Source organism: Eulemur rufifrons, chromosome 8 (assembly GCF_041146395.1).
Source record: "Eulemur rufifrons isolate Redbay chromosome 8, OSU_ERuf_1, whole genome shotgun sequence".
NCBI classification, from domain to species: Eukaryota; Metazoa; Chordata; class Mammalia; order Primates; family Lemuridae; genus Eulemur; species Eulemur rufifrons.
The window spans coordinates 86,678,006-86,685,513 of record NC_090990.1 but is presented as its reverse complement, the minus strand read 5'-3'; the positions used below and the strand labels follow the sequence as shown (position 1 = coordinate 86,685,513).

General features: G+C 47.2%; 1 long non-coding RNA gene across 1 annotated transcript; it reads right to left on the bottom strand.

Annotated features, from left to right (window-relative positions):
- Window positions 1-1,359: 1,359 nt before the first annotated feature.
- LOC138389782 (uncharacterized) lies at window positions 1,360-7,111 on the bottom strand. The gene is made up of 3 exons (XR_011234511.1): window positions 6,910-7,111; window positions 3,283-3,438; window positions 1,360-1,856 (listed from the first exon to the last, which is right to left on the bottom strand). It is a non-coding gene; the product is annotated as an uncharacterized lncRNA (long non-coding RNA).
- Between the last annotated feature and the right edge of the window lie 397 nt (window positions 7,112-7,508).

Below are 7,508 nucleotides of genomic sequence, written 5' to 3'. Positions count from 1 at the left end.
CAAGGAAGATAGGCATGGGGGAAATTGTCTGATTTCAGAATCCTTCTGATGCTGGTGCGTTTCTCATTATAGCCAACTGGGCATCAGTAAACCAATAAAATGTGTGCCATATTGGGAAGAAATTCATAGAGTAGCCTCCTCTTGCTGCTACTAGACAGAGTATCAGCAGGACATATCTTACTCTATATACCATTCTGCCTTCACTCCTAGCCATGGGCTTCCTCTTCAGAAAGTCTACTTTGTTCAGACTCCTATGAAAAAGAGAGGTGGAGAGACAAGGTTCTAAAGCCATCACCTAGAGGGCATCTGAGATTCTTCCCTGTCGCAGTGCCCAGAGCCTCTGTTGAGAGCCTGCCTGGGTCCTGCCTGGCGTGAGGGCTGCCCAGTCTTCTGTGGGGTCAATGAGGGCCTGGCTGTGGTCCCGCCCAGATGGCATTTCAGCAGCTTCCCACCAGGCCTCTCTGCCTTGGGTCTTTGCCCACCCCAATCCACCTTCCATGCAGCCACCTTCAGCTTTTAAACCCTAAATATAATTGTGCCAGATCCCTACTTAAAAACCCTTGATGGACCTTAATTGTCTACAGAGCCAAGCCTGAGGCCAAATTTCTGAGCATGACATTCATTGCTCTCTACAAAATGCCTTTAACAATATCATTTCCAGCTGCCAAGTTCCACACACACATGCTTTAACCCCTCTGACCCAAGCCTCTCATGGAGTTCATCTGTGCTGCCATACTGGGTGCCTTTGCACATGCTGTTCCTTCTGCCTAGAGCACTCTTCCTTCCTTTGCCTAAATGTCAGAAAGCATGCTACTCATCCTTCAAGTGTCAGTCCCGCTCTCACTTTCTCTGAAGAGCTTTCATTACCACTGATTTCCATTTTGTTTTTTTCTCCTCAAGGCACACAGGGATCTGTAGAATGGGTGAATGATTAATTACGAAGATCACATAGGCTCAGGGTTGTGGGTATGGGATTGACAGAGCTATAGACTGTCCCAAGGAGGGTGGCTACAGTCCCACACAAAACAGACTCAGGGACATGTGACTTCATTGTGACTCAAGAGGAATGCATCACTCTGATGAGGACACAGAGGCAGAGATGCTGGTGTTAGAGGTGCTTGAATGGGCCACCTCTGGTGCTCCTGGGTCAGCATGCTGCTGAGCAGTTGGCAGGAGGCAGGACAGCCCACTGGGAGACAGGGGACCTCTGCTGTACCCAAGGCAGCTAATGTGTGTGGTGTGTCTATTTGAACAGCGGTGGCTTTTAAGTGGAGAGCTGGGATGAGCAAGGAAGGCAAAGTCCCATATAAAGTAGAAAGCAAGCGGGAAGAGTGGCAGGCACTTTGCAGAGCATGCCGGTTGTTCATTCACCTCCAGCTCAGCAACACAACTTACCTGGGAACAAAATAGAATCGGGCTGACTTGAGGTGAGACTGTGCTCACTTGCCCACTTCCACGACCCTGTCTCCACTCAGCTCTCAGCCACCTTGGGAAATTCGCTGGTTTCCCTGTGCCCACATTTCTTTACCTGCAATGGACGGAAGTCTTTAGGCTTCTGAAGAGGCCAGAGGAATCCTCTCCAGTTCAGAGCGTCTTCTGCACATGGAGGTGACAGGGGGTGATCCGACAACTCACAACATGTCCTACAGCCTCAGCAGTGATGAAAGGCCACTCACGCTTTGAAAAGCCTCCTGAAAGGCACACCACGCTTGGGTACTTGGTTGTGTGATACATTTTAGGTTTCTCCAGCTTTGAACTCGGAAAAGAAACCCTGCCCTCATGGCCTCCCTGCCTTTAGTCCAGGTCGGAGGGAAGTTCTACATCCCGTTAGCAGTGGCCGGATCCTCGCAGAGAGACTGTGGAAAGAGCAGGCATCTTTAAGATGGGGGATTGCGGGCAGTTCTGCTTCCCACCCCATGGACCCCACGCCAGCAAATTCTGTCGCCCCAGGACCTGCTTTTCCTTAGCTTTCCCACACGCCACACTTAACCTCACCCCTGGGTCAAAGTGGCCTCTTTATGTTCACCTTCCCCTTGTCCTGGGCAGCCCCTTGGAGAAGGGACCGAGCCCTCCTCTCTGTGCCCTTGGCTCTGGCACGGTGCTTGGCGTGGCATGGGTCATAAGCGCACCAGCAAGCAGGCTTGGCTCCTCTTCTCCCATCCTTACATTCTTCTGCTCTCCTTTTAATCTAAGTTTTCCCCTCTTCTCCTCCTTTCTGTCTTTTCTCACCTTCAATCCCAGTCAGACTGACCAGAGGCTGGGAGGCGACTGTGAGCAAGCCAACCTGGTGCCCCACGTGGAAGGCTCCGTGCTCATCACTTTCCACTTCCACTCCCCAGGAAGCCAGGACTTTCTCCTCGGGGGCTCTGCCACCTCCCTCATTCATCGTGCATGGGGCCCGACTCCGGCACGTCACCTTCCCTGGCAGTGCTTACAGCTCAAACTCTTCCCGTACCTCCGTGACAGGCAATGTGGCATGCTAGTAAGGACCTGCTCTCTGAAGCTGGATGGCCTCTGTTTGCATCCTGGCTTTGCTATTTATTAGCTGTGTGAACTTGGATGAGTTAATCAAACTCTCTATGCCTCACTTTACTCATCTATACAATGGGAATGGTACCTACGTCATGGAGTTGCTTTGAGGATTAAATAAATGAACACTTGCAAGGCAATCGAAGCAGTGTCAGGCACTTAGCGAGCACTATGTGTTTGCTGTTGTTATTTTTAATATTATGAGGGAATCACAGATACAAATATTTTCAGGCATACGGCCTCAATACTTTGAACTTGTATATCTCCATTTCCACCAAATCTTCCTCCTCAGTCTACGGTTTCAAATCTCTTCTATCCTGAATAAAACGTTTCTCCTACTCTAGCTCCACCTTAAGCTATTTATTTCTATGTATTTCTTTCTTTTCACAGTAGACATAGTTAAATCAGTAATCTACACTTATAATCTCCACCTCCTCACCTCCCATTCATGCCTCAGCTCCTAGCAGTCTGGCTTCAGCTTCGCCACGCCACTCTGAAACTCCTCACTCAGGTCGCCACTGACCTCCCTACTGCTGCACCTAATTGCCTCTCTGTCTCTTTTGACCCTACTAACCACTCACTTTTTCTCAAAATGTTTCTTTCATTTCTGGGACATTATTCTTTCCTGGTTGTAACAGTCAGCATTTTGTAAGCAATAATCCCCAAATCTCAATGGCTTACAACAACAGAGATTTTTGTTAATGCTCAAATTCCACGTCAGCTGAGGGTGAGATACTGCTTGGCTTCACGTACCTTCTTCATTAGGGGATGCAGCATGAGCAGATGATCTCATGGCAGGGAAAGGGCTAAGGCAGAGTCACATAGCAACTCCTGGAACTTCTGCTTGGATATACTGTATGTCACCTTTACTCATATTCCCTTGGCCAAAGCAAGTCACGTGCCCCAAGCCTGACATCAAGAGATCAAAGAGTTAAACTCCTCCCATTCGCAATGAGCAGGTGCATATGACGATCTTCCAAGAAAGACAGCAAATGAGAGGGAAAACAATACCGCACTGGTTCTCCTTCTACCTTTCCAATAGCTCCTTCTTAGCTTCTTTCACTAGATCATCGGGTTCCACTCTCTCCCTAAGTATTGGTGTTCTCCGTGAGAGCTTCTTACTTTACACATGCTCTGTGGGTAATCCTACCCGTGCCCCTAACTTCAGTAAGTACCGATGGTTCTTAAGTCCCCAGCACAGACCCCTGCTAAACATATTTAGCAGGTCCCTTGTCCAAAATTCAACTCATTTTCTTATCTTTCTATTCCCTTCCTCTTCTTCACAGTTAATGACAGTGTTGTTAACCCAAATGTCTAAAGCAGAAATCCGAGAAGGCTCCATTGTTCCCCCCCCCCCACCTCATCCCATCTGATGAGTCAATTACAATTTGTTCCACCTTTAACATAAATCTCGACTCTCTTCCTTGCTCCTTTCTTACTCTGCTGTTGCCTGTGTTTGGACTGTCAGTATCCCTCACCTGAATTTTAGTAATGAGCTCCCTGGCCAGCTGGCTTCAGTCACTCTCCACAAGAGTCCCCCTCTGCATTGCAGCAATGCTATCTCCCCACATCCCCCCAAATGTGATCTCACCGCTTCTCTGCTCAAGAACTTCAAAGGCTCTTCCACTTACCTGACGTAGAATCCAGGCTCCGTGTTGGACATCTAGGGTTCTTCATAATCAGGATCCTACTTGTCTTTGTACTCCCTTACTTGCTGCTCACTGTCTGTTTCCTCTGCTCTGGCCGTATTGGACACCTCATTCATATCAAGAATGCCCCATGGTGTTTCTTTCTCATTTACCTACTTATTCACGCTGTTCCCTCTGCTCTGATGCTCTCCTCATTCTCTTTACTTGGTAAACTCCATCTGATCCTTCAAGATCTAGCCTTGGCATCCTTCATAAAACCTTCCCCAACTGTGCCCAGTCCCCTCACCCCTGCTCAATGATGGGTAACGCTGACCTTTCCTTATAACACTAACCACATTGCATTATCATTCACGTCTTTCTATTCTTATATAGGTTATGAGTTCCTCAGAGCAGGGATGGAATCATTATCATCTTTAAAATTGTCCAGGAACTAACATGGTACATATACATTGGATACTCAATAAATGTTTATTGAGGGAAGGAATAAACAAATGAATGACATAATCCAGTCTGTGTCACATTAACACAATGGTCAGATTTTTCTAGTTAGCAGTTTTCCTGCCTGGCTCCAGGAAGCATGGTCTCTTTCCTATGCTAGAGGACTAACTTCTTGCTTGCATATTAAAATTACTCTCTCTGAAGCCCAAGTAGCCTGAATGTGACAGCTGTAGCCTTGCAGGACCTCTTAGCACACCTCACTTTTCTAGAGCCTGTCTCTAGACAACTACAACAGCTGCTCCACAGCCGTGTCCTCTGCCCTGCTGCTTTCCTGGGTGACGCCCCAGCCAGCTCAGGCTCCCCTTTCCACTCTCCCCTGAAGTCCCTAAGCCTGGATTGTACCATCACTCTTTCTGTCTTCATTTAGGTTTTTCTCACTGCTTTCTTTCCTCTCCATCTCTGCCAGGACTGTCTACTAATTTTGCAGGGCCCAGTGCAAAATAAGAACGTGTGGCCCCTTTTTGGGCAATAGCAAAGCAATAAACCAAGCAGGGTCCCTTCTGAGCATAGGGCGCTGTGTGACTGCATGGTTCTCATAGCCACGAAGTTGGCCCTGAGCTCTGCCTGCTAGTTCCAGGCAGCAGCTATGTGCACAGGGTCAAACCAGGAATTCATCTGTACTTTAGGAAAATGAATTAACAAGGGTGAAGAGAAGGTACGTTCTTGCCTAAATGAGGGCAAAAGCATTGGAAAGAATCAAGAATTTGGTGGAATAAGTTAGTTGGAAAAAAGAAAGTTTAAAAAATTATGTGTACATATGATTAATATATATGATTATTTAATAAATAAAGGGTTTGGACCAATGCCATGTATTATAGAAGTTGTTTGATTAAGGATAAGCTGTCTCATCACAGCATTTTGTAATTATGAAGAAATTGCTTGTCAATGTTTGCGTCTAATCAGGAGACATAGAGCGATTATGTTAATTCCATGACTTGGAGGTGTGGGTATAGAGCGCCACTATCCTTTTTGGGCTCTGTCAGGTGGCAAAAGAACAGTCAACAGAATGAGCAGGGTTCGAGAGCTCATTCATTTGTTCATCCATTTATTCACCTAAACATCTATTGAGAGCTCCTGTTACTCCAGTCGTTCCAATCAGGTTTCCTGGTAGCAGGGGCAGGGCAGAGATCAGATATGGGGACTGGACCCAGGAGCTGGAGATGGGCTATGTGCATCCAACCAGGTAGAGCCCATCCTTCTAAACTCGCTGTGAATTTACAGTAAAAATAAAGCTTATGCTTACAAATCAAACACCAGCACAGCAGGGGCGCATTGTCCCTTCAGAGAGGCAAGGCTGAGAGAGGGAGGGTCTGGGTTGGGGTTGGTGGAATTCTTTTATTTCTGTTGGTCTTTCTGTTTCCCCTTTCTTCAAGCTAACAGTTAATACAAATGAAGAATTTCCTGGGATTGGCCCCAAACACAGTGGGTGTCAAGCTGAGCACCATACTGCTGTCGGTTGTCACAGTGTTACCTTAGTGATGGATGTATTTCTGTTGTGGCTTCTCTAGGTACATTTGTAGAGCACTTCCGGTTTGCAACCATATCTATTCTGATACCCGCAACAACCTTGTTTGGTAAATTTAAGGTTGAACCACACGAACTTGCCATTTCTGTAGGCCAAATGTGGTCAAATGTCGACAATTTCATATGACTCAATCTAATATTGGTGGTGTTATTATTCCCATTTTCTCAGCGACAGATAAGGAAGCTTAGACCTTACCAATGTCACAGAGCCAGGCACGAGGTTTGGGCCCCAGGCAGAACTCGGACTCAAAGTCATGCTCTTTCTCCCCATTTGGCATCCCCTCGGTGTGCATGGTAAATGAACCTCACGCGGCAACACATGCACAGGCTGGGAGTCTCATGCTAATGTGATTTAACTGTCTTTTTTTTCAGCCCCAGATTCAGTAATGGTTCTCTGTACAAACTCATTCATTTTTAATCAGTTGACTGTAATGATTTGTTACAAATGATCTTTAATTCTCAGCTGCGGTTAATCAGTACTGAAAGGCACTTTTCCTGTTATTTTATTTGGATAGGACTCTCAGTGAAATACTTGCCTGCCATTACTTAATCACTTGTTTGTTTTGCCTCTGCACACGGTTTCTAGCAGCATGCAGCAATATGTGATGTGAGCACTTCCCTTGACCGAGCGAATTGAGTTCTCCGAGCCACAGGGGCAGGGAACTGCCATCAGGAGTCCTGAGCATTTCTGCTTTGGTTGGATACTTACTGGCCTCTTCTGTGGGCGAGGCTCCAAGCCGGGTGCTGAGTGTGACGAGGGAGCTCTGTGGCTAGTGCGTGCTCCGGTGCAGGCTTCAGAAATCAGAAGCAAAGGCAAGTGGCAGCAGGCTGGTGAGGTGCTCTTCATTGTCAGGGGATACAGCAGCAGTGAAAAGCATGGCCGAGAACATGGCGAGTGCTTATACACGGCTCTGAACAATCGCAGCAACGCGCCATGGGAAAGTGTGATCACATGGGTTCACATAGGAGATAACACCTTGGTTACATAAGTGTGCTGACCCACGCCTCCCCGGAAGGCCAGCTAGCCAAGGGGCTGGGCCAGAAAAAACACCGTGGCAGTCATCTTAGTTTGGCCTAAGAAACCTGTCACCTATGCAAATGCATTTTCCCTTACACTGAGGATATGCTGATTTATATATGGCAACTGCAACACAACTTGGAAAAGGTTTTTATGAGAGTTCATGGCACAAGGAGGGGAGATAGAGGGGGATTACACCTGACCCATCCATGGAATGTCAGGCAGTCTTCCTGGAGGAGGTGTATCCTGGAGGATGGCCCAGAGGGAGAGAGAGCATAGGGGTTGGGAAT